At 46.5% G+C, this 10,892-nt stretch overlaps 1 long non-coding RNA gene across 1 annotated transcript in view; it reads left to right on the top strand.

The window, feature by feature from the left end:
* The first annotated feature begins 1,281 nt into the window (after positions 1-1,281).
* LOC142073086 (uncharacterized) overlaps positions 1,282-10,892 on the top strand; it is a 115,300-nt gene continuing 105,689 nt past the window's right edge. Inside the window, exons 1-2 of the long non-coding RNA XR_012669774.1 lie at positions 1,282-1,420; positions 2,898-2,978. This is a non-coding gene — a long non-coding RNA (uncharacterized LOC142073086). The remainder of the gene's footprint in view (positions 1,421-2,897; positions 2,979-10,892) is intronic.

Raw genomic sequence — 10,892 nt, 5'->3', positions numbered from 1 at the left:
TGATATCATTGACCAGCACCACTCCAAGGTCCCTCAGGATCCTCCCTCCTCTGTTAGTGGGAGGAGCAGTAGGTCCCTAAAGTCAACATAGGGATGCATGTTGCTGTTTCAACTTGGAATGGGAAAATGTCTTAATAAATATTGACTGTCTTTGCAATGAGAGAAGAGAAATCAGTGCATTGGGAGGAGGCCACACCAGGCAGCTGAACAGAGAAAGCATCATATGAAAAAAGCCCCAAACCCTCCATAGAACAAAGCAAATCGGTGTTTCTTTGATCTGATAGAAATGGGTTGTGTACATTTTTAGGGCTAAATCCTGGCCCTTTATCCTGCCAGCTGCTTCCAAGGCCTGGAGCCTTCAGATACTATGGAGGTTCCACATGGCCCCTGGGGAAGGGTTTATCTGCTGCTCATTTGCTCAGTGAGCAATTCAGTTATGGTGCCTGTGGTTCTGTCCATCTGAAAGCCCTTGGTTTGGCCAAGAGGGTGGAACAATGTCACCAGATGCTGGGGATATGTTTGGATGAATCTGCCTGATATTCTTTTTTTTTTTTTTTGGTTTGGGGAATGAAAGGACACATTGATGATGTTGATAATGATGAATTAGCCCTTAGCTAACCTGAAAAAATATTTTATCCAGTGAATAAAATTATAATATCAATAAATATTAATGGTTGAAATCCTGATTGGTGCAAAGGTTAGTGAGCTCAGACAATGGACAGAAAGTGCAGGATGAAGGAAAAGGTACCACAGTCCTGAACAGCATTAGGGAGGTACTGTGTCTCCCAAATATTAAGCTGCTGGGTACTGAACTGTTCTGGAGGGTTGAGTTAGGGTACATGGTGATGTGTGTGCAAGCTATGGGATGACAAACACATAAGCTTTCCAGGCCCTCAGTGATTCTTTCTTAATCTTCACTTGCTTAATTTAACCCTCATTTTTTCTTGCAGAGGGGAATTATTTTAATACCTGCATTGCTCAATCCCATGCCCGTTGCTAAAATATAAATCTGTTGGACTTTGAAGCTAGACTTGTTTGGCTGTGCAAAGGGGTGAGGGTTACAGGTGCAAGGAGCTTTCCTTTCCTCTCCTGCCAGTGCATGGGTTAAATCTTTGTATCTGTGCTCTTGGCACTCAAGGACTAGGGGGCTCTGGGGCTGACAGCAGCAAATTCATAGAGGGCAAGGCCGGGCTAACAGGTGAAACCACCACCCTGTGCTCTGGGCAACAGACATGCTGCCTCTCTCAGCACATTAGTGTCTGTATAACTTCTTAGCGGAAGAATGCTCTGTAGCTCACTGATCTCATTGCACCACCTGCCAAGACAGTCCTTTCTTCTGCTTCAGAACATTATGAAAGTTCAACAGAATCCCTAAAAGCCTTAGGGACTGAGCTGGATTTAGCTTTGCTACTAGATTGGGGTGAGTAATACAGAATGGGTCATTTAACTGATGTATTTTGCCTTTTGGTCTGATTGCAAATTGTGTGAGGATCAATCACTGTTTTCGCCAATGCGTGTGTTATTGAATGTTGTTCACTGAGCAATTGCTCCAAATAGTTCTTGATCTGGAGCTTGTTTGCAGAAAATTCACGGTGCATTTTCAGTACTGAAGCTGCTTTGGTTGGATGTATGTGGGTGACAAGGTATGGTTCGGCTACCCGATTAGAAGAGTGTTACTCTTAGAATAATGTATTCAATGTGAATACTTGTTATACAACTCACTTTTTTGGAGTGTATTTAACAGTCACTTAAACCCCACTGTTTCAGTGAACGTTCCTGCCAAGATTCTCATTTGTTACAAAACAGACACAGAATGGGACATGCTCTTTTCATACAGTTAAGCAAATTCATTATTTTTCCAGTTGCAGCAAATTTATTTTAAAATTTCAATGATAAAGCATGGACCATTGCTGTATTTGCCCTGTGCTCCACCCTAGCTTTTGGGGCCAGATCCTCAGCTGGTATAAATTGAAATAGCAAGGATCTGGCTCTTTGGAAATCACTTTAGCACCTTGTCAGTCACAAATTACCAACACACTGCTTTGTAAGTGTGAAATGCAGCATAGCATGCTTTAGGAAATAAAAGATGATAAAGACCCAATCTTGCAAGATTCCCCCCAAGATATGCTGAGCACCCTGACCTCCTAGTGAAGCTAATGATTGTCAGAGTCAAACCCAGGAGGTTAGGGGGAGGGATAGCTCAAGGGTTTGAGCATTGGCCTGCTAAACCCAGGGTCGTGAGTTCAATCCTTGAGGGGGCCATTTAGGAATCTGGGGTAAAAATTGGCGATTGGTCCTGCTCTGAGCTAGATGACCTCCTGAGGTCCCTTCCAACCCTGGTATTCTATGATTCGTCACTAAACCAATTTGGTTTAAGAAGATTCCTTTAATTTCCCTATGGAGACTTCTCTCCGGGCTTTAGAACATACAAGTGATATGTTTTGTAATCTGTGTTAGATTTTTCTATTTGATTGGCATACAATGCTGTCATTGGACACACATTTTGCTTCTTTGCCTTTGTATTAAATTTAGACAAATTTTCACCCAAAATAGTAATAACACTTAGTCCTTATATAGCTCTTTACATTGTCAAACCATTTGCTGAATAATCTGCACCACACCCTATAAGGTAGAGAAGTAAAATGGCCCATCTTGTCACCTGGCATAACTTGGTCTGTTGAGCTCAGTGAAACTATGGTGGTTTATACCTGCCGAGGATATGGCTCTTTTAAAATGCTATCATGGTCCAAATTGTACAGTTAGGGAACAAGTGATTTGATCAAGGTTGCCCAGGAAGTCTGCTGGAGTGTCAGGAAGAGAATCCAGATCTCCTGAGTCCCACTCTGGTGCTTTAACCTCAAGGACATCTTTCTTCTTTTTGTTGCCTTGTTTTATAGATGGAGATTGCGGAATGAGGCATAGCGAGGGTAAGGATCTGATTCTCATCTCGTCTGCACCAGTGGTGCCTGTGGAGTAACGTGAGTACCTCAGCGGCATTACTCCAGATATACACCAGTCTAGCTGCGATCACAATCGGGCCCTAATTTTTTCCCCTTTTCTGTAAATTGGTCTGAACGGTGCAAAATTTAGTATTTTTTTTAAATCTCACCAGTTACTTCATTTTACAAGCTGGAGAACTCGTCATGTCTTTGCTGTACTTGCTGAACTCTTTTGGCTTCTCAGTTACTAAACTGGTTCATATATTAATTCTGTTATGGAACAGCTTTGGCCACAACCAGATCCCTTCATTATAATAAGAAGAAAGAGTAAACGTCAGCCTGTCCCTCAAAATGGATAATGCCTTTTGAGATCTTTCATGAATCTCTCTTTAAAGTAGAGTTACCACTTCAAAGCAAGATGGAGGCATTCCCCTGAGATGCAAGAGAAGATAGGTAGTAACTGCAGTGATGGTGGAAATTGGAGATCTCCATCTGGCACAGGTTTACTGGAAGATTCATGCACACAGTAATAAAAAGTGAGAGGTATTCTGTTAATTTCTAGGGGATCGGAGTGTGTGTGTGTGTGCGTGTTAGGCCTTGTCTACATTGGAGAATCAAACCATGTTTAATTAGAATGGTAGTACTGGCTTCTTACACGGTATCTACACCAGCAGTGTCCAACCTGCTTTAAACTGTGGCCTTCCAGAGTGACTGAGTGAAGAAGAAATGTTGTATTTCAGTGTTATGTGATCTGTTCGTATTGGTGGGGTAGCACATGAAGGCATGTTCACCAGAAGAACGATGCAGGCTCGAGCTCAGTAAACCTCAGAACCACCTGTTTGTCCCCGGAGGCTACAGAAGCAACTCCCGTCTTGCTGCTGGTGTTGCTCTTACTAACCAGTTTCCCTCTCTCCCAAAGAAAGGAAGACACATCCTTAACCTTACCCATGGAATTATTTCCTGGGACAGGGTCCTTCCCCTCTGGGAGGAGCCCTACATGTCGAGATCTGTCAGTGGGTGTGCCAAGAAACACCCACTCGCCAGCTAGCACAGTAACTCAGTGGCACATGAATTTGAACTGTGCCCTGTGGATCATCCCTACCACACCCCTGCCCCAACTGACTCCCACTGCAAGCCCTACTACCCCAGAGCAGCTGTGCTCTAGGCAGGGCGCGCCCTGAGCAACTCCCCTACCTGCTCCACTGCTCCCTCTCTGGTTGCCTGTTGTATCACAGCAGGAGGAAGGAGAGAGTAGCTCTGGCTTCTGCAGGGTTGGGAGATGAGGATAGGAGCTCACGCTGGCTCTTTCTCAGCCTATCAGTCCTAAATTCTCTGTATGCACCCCATGTCCCCACATAGCATGTAGTAAAGCAATACTAGCATGATGCCTGCTAGGAACTTCTCCCATCAAGTAAAGGCTTTTGGAGGATTTGGAGGAGTGACCAGTGCAATGTGGGACAGTGGTGGGAGTATCTAATTGTACTGTGTGAGATGGATTTGTCAGTGCTGCTCACCTACACTAGCACCGTAACATTACAAGCTAGCATGGCCTAAGAATTATGGTTAGTTAGACTGGCTTGCAGCAGGGCAAGCATAAATTGTATAAAGTCTCTGCGCTGGGCATCACAAAATGGGGAAGAGATGGCCAGCCCTCTGTGGAGATAGAGGTGGTTAGGGACTATTTAGAAAAGCTGGATGTGCACAAGTCCATGGGACCGGACGAGTTGCATCCGAGAGTGCTGAAGGAATTGGCGGCTGTGATTGCAGAGCCATTGGCCATTATCTTTGAAAACTCGTGGCGAACGGGGGAAGTCCCGGATGACTGGAAAAAGGCTAATGTAGTGCCAATCTTTAAAAAAGGGAAGAAGGAGGATCCAGGGAACTACAGGCCAGTCAGCCTCACCTCAGTCCCTGGAAAAATCATGGAGCAGGTCCTCAAAGAATCAATCCTGAAGCACTTGCATGAGAGGAAAGTGATCAGGAACAGCCAGCATGGATTCACCAAGGGAAGGTCATGCCTGACTAATCTAATCGCCTTTTATGATGAGATTACTGGTTCTGTGGATGAAGGGAAAGCAGTGGATGTATTGTTTCTTGACTTTAGCAAAGCTTTTGACACGGTGTCCCACAGTATTCTTGTCAGCAAGTTAAGGAAGTATGGGCTGGATGAATGCACTATAAGGTGGGTAGAAAGCTGGCTAGATTGTCGGGTTCAACGGGTAGTGATCAATGGCTCCATGTCTAGTTGGCAGCCGGTATCAAGTGGAGTGCCCCAAGGGTCGGTCCTGGGGCCGGTTTTGTTCAATATCTTCATAAATGATCTGGAGGATGGTGTGGATTGCACTCTCAGCAAATTTGCGGATGATACTAAACTGGGAGGAGTGGTAGATACGCTGGAGGGGAGGGATAGGATACAGAAGGACCTAGACAAATTGGAGGATTGGGCCAAAAGAAATCTGATGAGGTTCAATAAGGATAAGTGCAGGGTCCTGCACTTAAGACGGAAGAACCCAATGCACAGCTACAGACTAGGGACCGAATGGCTAGGCAGCAGTTCTGCGGAAAAGGACCTAGGGGTGACAGTGGACGAGAAGCTGGATATGAGTCAGCAGTGTGCCCTTGTTGCCAAGAAGGCCAATGGCATTTTGGGATGTATAAGTAGGGGCATAGCGAGCAGATCGAGGGACGTGATCGTTCCCCTCTATTCGACATTGGTGAGGCCTCATCTGGAGTACTGTGTCCAGTTTTGGGCCCCACACTTCAAGAAGGATGTGGATAAATTGGAGAGAGTCCAGCGAAGGGCAACAAAAATGATTAGGGGTCTGGAACACATGACTTATGAGGAGAGGCTGAGGGAGCTGGGATTGTTTAGCCTGCAGAAGAGAAGAATGAGGGGGGATTTGATAGCTGCTTTCAACTACCTGAAAGGGGGTTCCAAAGAGGATGGCTCTAGACTGTTCTCAATGGTAGCAGATGACAGAACGAGGAGTAATGGTCTCAAGTTGCAGTGGGGGAGGTTTAGATTGGATATTAGGAAAAACTTTTTCACTAAGAGGGTGGTGAAACACTGGAATGCGTTACCTAGGGAGGTGGTAGAATCTCCTTCCTTAGAGGTTTTTAAGGTCAGGCTTGACAAAGCCCTGGCTGGGATGATTTAACTGGGAATTGGTCCTGCTTCGAGCAGGGGGTTGGACTAGATGACCTTCTGGGGTCCCTTCCAACCTTGATATTCTATGATTCTATGATTCTCCCTTAGGATAAGTCTACACTGCAAGTAAAGGTGTGATTGTAGCATGGGTAGCCTACCACTGCTAGCTTTAATCTAGCTAGCGCGAGTAACAACAATAGTGTAGACATGGTGACATGGGCTATGTACTCGGGTTGCTAGCCTCTGCTGGGGCCCATGCCGCTGCAACTTCACTGCTATTGTTACCTGTGCTAGCCTGGGTATACCTACTCATGTTGCAGTCTCACCTTGACTTGCAGTGTAAACGTACCCTTAGAAGGTAGCACCCTATTTGAATGTAGACATTTGGGGTATGTCTACACTACAGCTAGGAGGGCGTTTTGCAGCGTGGGTAGAGAGACATGCACTAGCTTCGCATGAGCTAGTGCACTAAAAACAACAGTGTGGCCATGGTGGCAGGGGCAACAGTTTGGGCTAGCCACCCAAGTATGTACCCAGGGGGTTGGTCAGGTTTCCACTTGGGCAGCTACCTAAACTGCCTCCCATGCTGCAGGTGCCATGCTGCTATTTTTTGCATGCTAGCTTAAGCAGAGCTAGCGTGTCTGTCTACCCGTGCTGCAAAGCACCCTCCCAGCTGCAGTGTGGACCTATCCTGTGTGCATTAGGGTTTATTAGTGTTGTTTTGTATGCCAGAATTCACCAGGGTAGACAGCTTTAGAGGCAACTAGAAGAGATAATGTTTTAAATTTCACTTTGTCACATCCAAGGGATGTGATGAATGAGATGACCACTGAGGGTAATTGGAGAAATAGCAATCACATTGTAATGAAAGTCCCTGTTCAACCATTGGAGGGCTTTTTGGTACAAATACGGGTACAATCAAGTTTAAAAAGCCCCAGTTTGATCAAATGAGGAACATATTAGGTGAAATAGGCTGGCAATGTTTATTAAAAAATAGCCCTCAAAAGGAAAACTGGCTAAGCTTTAAAGAGGTGACGGAGCTGGCTTAGGGGGAGTGTATTTATCATTATGTAAAACTAAACATAAAACTTGAAAACCAAGGTGGATGAGTGATAAGTTGTTTGTGGCAGTTCAATGATGAGACAGAACACAGCTTTATGCAAGCAAGCAGGCTGGTCAGCTGAGATGGGCTGTTCTGCCCCCCCGCCTTCCACCTTCTCCTTTTATTATATTTCTCCCCCCTAAGCATTACACACTGCTACCGCAAAAAGATACACAAAGGAATGTATGACGTTGATTAATATACTTATTTACCATCCTTTATCTACTACAATCCTGGTTCTCAGGCCTTGAGCCCAGGCTAAGAAAGCCTCCCACAGTTGCTGTCCCAACAATCAAGTTTTCATGGTTCATATCTAGCCCTTGTCCTTGGATAGAGCAATGTGTGCATTGCTTCTACAGAACAGTCAGGGTGTGCCCTGCCTGCTTCCAGGTGGAATAGCTAAACATGAACCCGTCAGTTGTTAAAGTTAATTGTGAGTGAAAACAGAGCGCTAAAAAAATCACAGGGAGCTAGTGACTGTAGTGTTGTCAGAGGGATTTATACGGAGACCAAATGGGAATGGTAAGGAGCATTTAAGGAGCAAATGGAAAAATGAAGAGCAAGCAGTTACAGCTATTAAGGTACACGGTACCCGGGAGGAGTGAAAAATAAGGGAGAGCTAGTGTGGCCATTGTCAGGATGTCAAGGAACATCTTTCTTTATTCTTTATTAAACAAAGGAGCAATAAAAGAGGCCAAAGCACGACATGGTTCCTTTGCATTAAGGATGTGATCCTGCAAGGTACCATACACCTCCTGGAAATTATTGTTAATAATATTTCTTCCTCTTCTTTTTCTTATAGCACTGAGAGGCCCTAATGAAGATTAGGCCCCATTGTGCGGGGCATGTACAGACATGTAGAGAGAAGCAATCCATGCCCCAAAGGTCTTGTAATCTTAAATCCCACTCTAGCAAAGATTTATGCCTGTGCTTACATTTAGTGGACTCAATGGAACTAGGCATGTGTGTCAAACCAAGCACATGCATTAGTCTTTGCAAGATTGTGGCTTAGACTAAGGGTGAGAGAACAAAAATATTATGATTGCCATTGTACAGGTGGGATATTTAGACACACATAAATTAAGGTTTGCTTTGGCAAGCTGCGGAGCACTTTGACCCAAACCAGCAAAGCACGGAAGTACATGCTTCACTGTAAGAACATGAATAGTCCCATTGAAGCCCATTGGAGTTGAGAATGCTCCTTGCTCTTTCCTAATTCAAGGATCTCAGAGTGCTTTACTGATGTGGATGTGATGTTTTATTCCCAATATACAGATGGGAAATCGGAGGAACAGACACATCAGCCTTGTCTACACTAGGAAAGAGTCGGTTTTCCTGCTCCAGTTCAGCTCTGTTGGCAGTAGGAAGGGTGGGAGACAGTGTGCATGTTTACGAGCATGCCATCTAACCCTGCACAGCAGAGCAGATTTGCTACAGGCAACATCTCAGTACCATCACTCATGCTGAGTAGTACCTGGTTCCTGGCTGCTCACACTGTCATCAGTGAGACCCCTTAGACACTAATTAGCATGAGAAAACGTCTCAGAACCAGGATCTGTGGGAGTGGTGGCTGTTCACAAACACATCTGTTGCCCTGGTCAGTTTTACACCAGTCTCTGGACTCGTGGAGCTGGATTCTGATGTGACACCAGCATAACTTGGAAGGAACTCTGTTAAGGAAAATGGAGTTACATTAGTGTAAAACCAGTATATGTAAGATCTGAATTGGACCATTGAAATAGTTTGAAAAATACCTTCTAGTATCTTCTTAATAAAAATCTATGTTTCGGAGGGCTCTGTGTCAGGAAAGTAACATTTTGGTGATTGGGAATATGGAATATATCTGATGTTTAAATTTTTTATTCTTTCCTACTGTTGACGTGTGTTGCTGATTTTGACAAATTTATAAAATGCATAGCTAGAATAATATTAAAAAACAGGATGCCAAAGAATTGACACCTATCTCCATTTGGAAGGGATCTGTTCTGTATGTTTGTTTGTAGTGGGTCTGGCGCAGTAATCACAGGCATCAGTGGCCACTGCACTATTTCAAATTGCAGATCTTTGTACGGTTAGGTTATTTTATAGGGATTTTCCCCTCACTAAATACTTTCCCTTCTCCTGATGGTAGAAATATCCCTTGATTACAATTCCAAATCATTTTTTGATACTTTCCTATCACCAGAATGGATTCATATAAGTGTTGGGATTCCTTCAGAGACCTCTTTCTACTCTGCTTCCCAAGAACTCAGTTCGACTCCAGCCTTTGTCACTCAGGTGTCCCAGGGTGGCTTGCCAAAGAGGGTGCCGTGCACAGGGTTTGGATTCCCACCTGACCTGCCGAGAGCCACCTGGGCTGACGGAGGTGGCAGGCAGGCAGGCGAGCAGCAGCGCTGAAGAGGGAATGTGGGGGAGAGACCAGAGCTGCAGAGGGCAGTTGGACGACCAGCTATCTGGACCAGGTGACTCCTCTGGAGCAGGGGTACCCCTCCTCCACCCTGCTCCATGTGTGCAGTCGCTGCTGTTCCTGTCTCCACCCCCTTTCCTCCCTGGAACCCCCCTGGCCACTTCAGACTGTCACTGGGAGCCTTCTCCTGTCTGCTGGGGGGCAGAGGGCTGATGTTGGGTTGTCCCCCTCCCTCCCAGCTCACCCCCACCCGTGCACCCAATTTCCAGCTGGAGTGATGGGTCAGGGGGAATCTGTGTTTTCTGCTGCCACTAGGACCACTACAGGTCCATCAATGGCTATTAGCCAGGATGGGCAGGAATGGTGTCCCTAGCCTCTGTTTGCCAGAAGCTGGGATTGGGTGACAGGGCACGGATCACCTGATGATAACCTGTCTGTTCATTCCCTTTGGGGCACCTGCCATTGGCCACTGTCAGAGGACAGGATACTGGGCTTGATGGACCTTTGGTCTGACCCATTGCGGCCGTTCTTATGTTCTCTCTGGGTCCAGAGCTGCTGGTGGCTGCTTGTGTCTGAACACAAACCTTTGGGCTCCTGACCCTGAGTGCTTTCTTAAAGAGACAGTGCACTCATACACTCATGTACACACATACGCCCCTCAACACAACACACGCTGTCTCCCTCACGCACACTGTCACACACTTCCCTCAACACACACAACACCAGGGCTCCCTGTATTCAGGTCAATTCCCCACCTGGGCTGTGCTGAGGCATCAGTAGCTGCTGCTCTCCTGCCCTCTCCTTATGCAGCCCAGGGGTGCACAGGACAGAGGAGGAGCAGCAGTCCAGTGGGGGAGCAAGCAGCAATGCTTCTGCTTTGTGCAGCCAGGTGGGTCAGTTTCCCCATGTGGGTGCAGGAAGGAGATGCAGGGGTTAGGGGCTCAGGAGGGAGGTGCAGGTGGTAGGAGTGAAGGGGGCACAGTGCAGGGGTTAGGGGCACAGGAAGTGGCAGGGGTCGGGATGAAGGGGACACAGTCGAGAGGTTAGGGGTGCATGATGGAGGTGCAGGGGTAGGAGTGAAGGGGGTGCAGGGATTGGGGCACAGGAAGGGAGTGCAGGGGTTGGGGGCTCAGGAGGGAGGTGCAGGGGGTAAGAGTGAAAGGGATGCAGGGATGAGGGGAGTGCAGGGGTTGGGTTGAAGGGGGCACAGTGCAGGGGTTAGGGGCACAGGAGGGAGGTGCAGGGATTAGGGGTGAAGGTGGCACAGTACAGGGGTTAGGAGGAAAGGGAGGGTGG

This window comes from Caretta caretta, chromosome 8 (genome assembly GCF_965140235.1).
Source record: "Caretta caretta isolate rCarCar2 chromosome 8, rCarCar1.hap1, whole genome shotgun sequence".
In the NCBI taxonomy this organism is placed as follows: Eukaryota; Metazoa; Chordata; order Testudines; family Cheloniidae; genus Caretta; species Caretta caretta.
The sequence above is the reverse complement of the archived record's forward strand: the minus strand, read 5'-3'. Positions and strand labels throughout refer to the sequence as shown.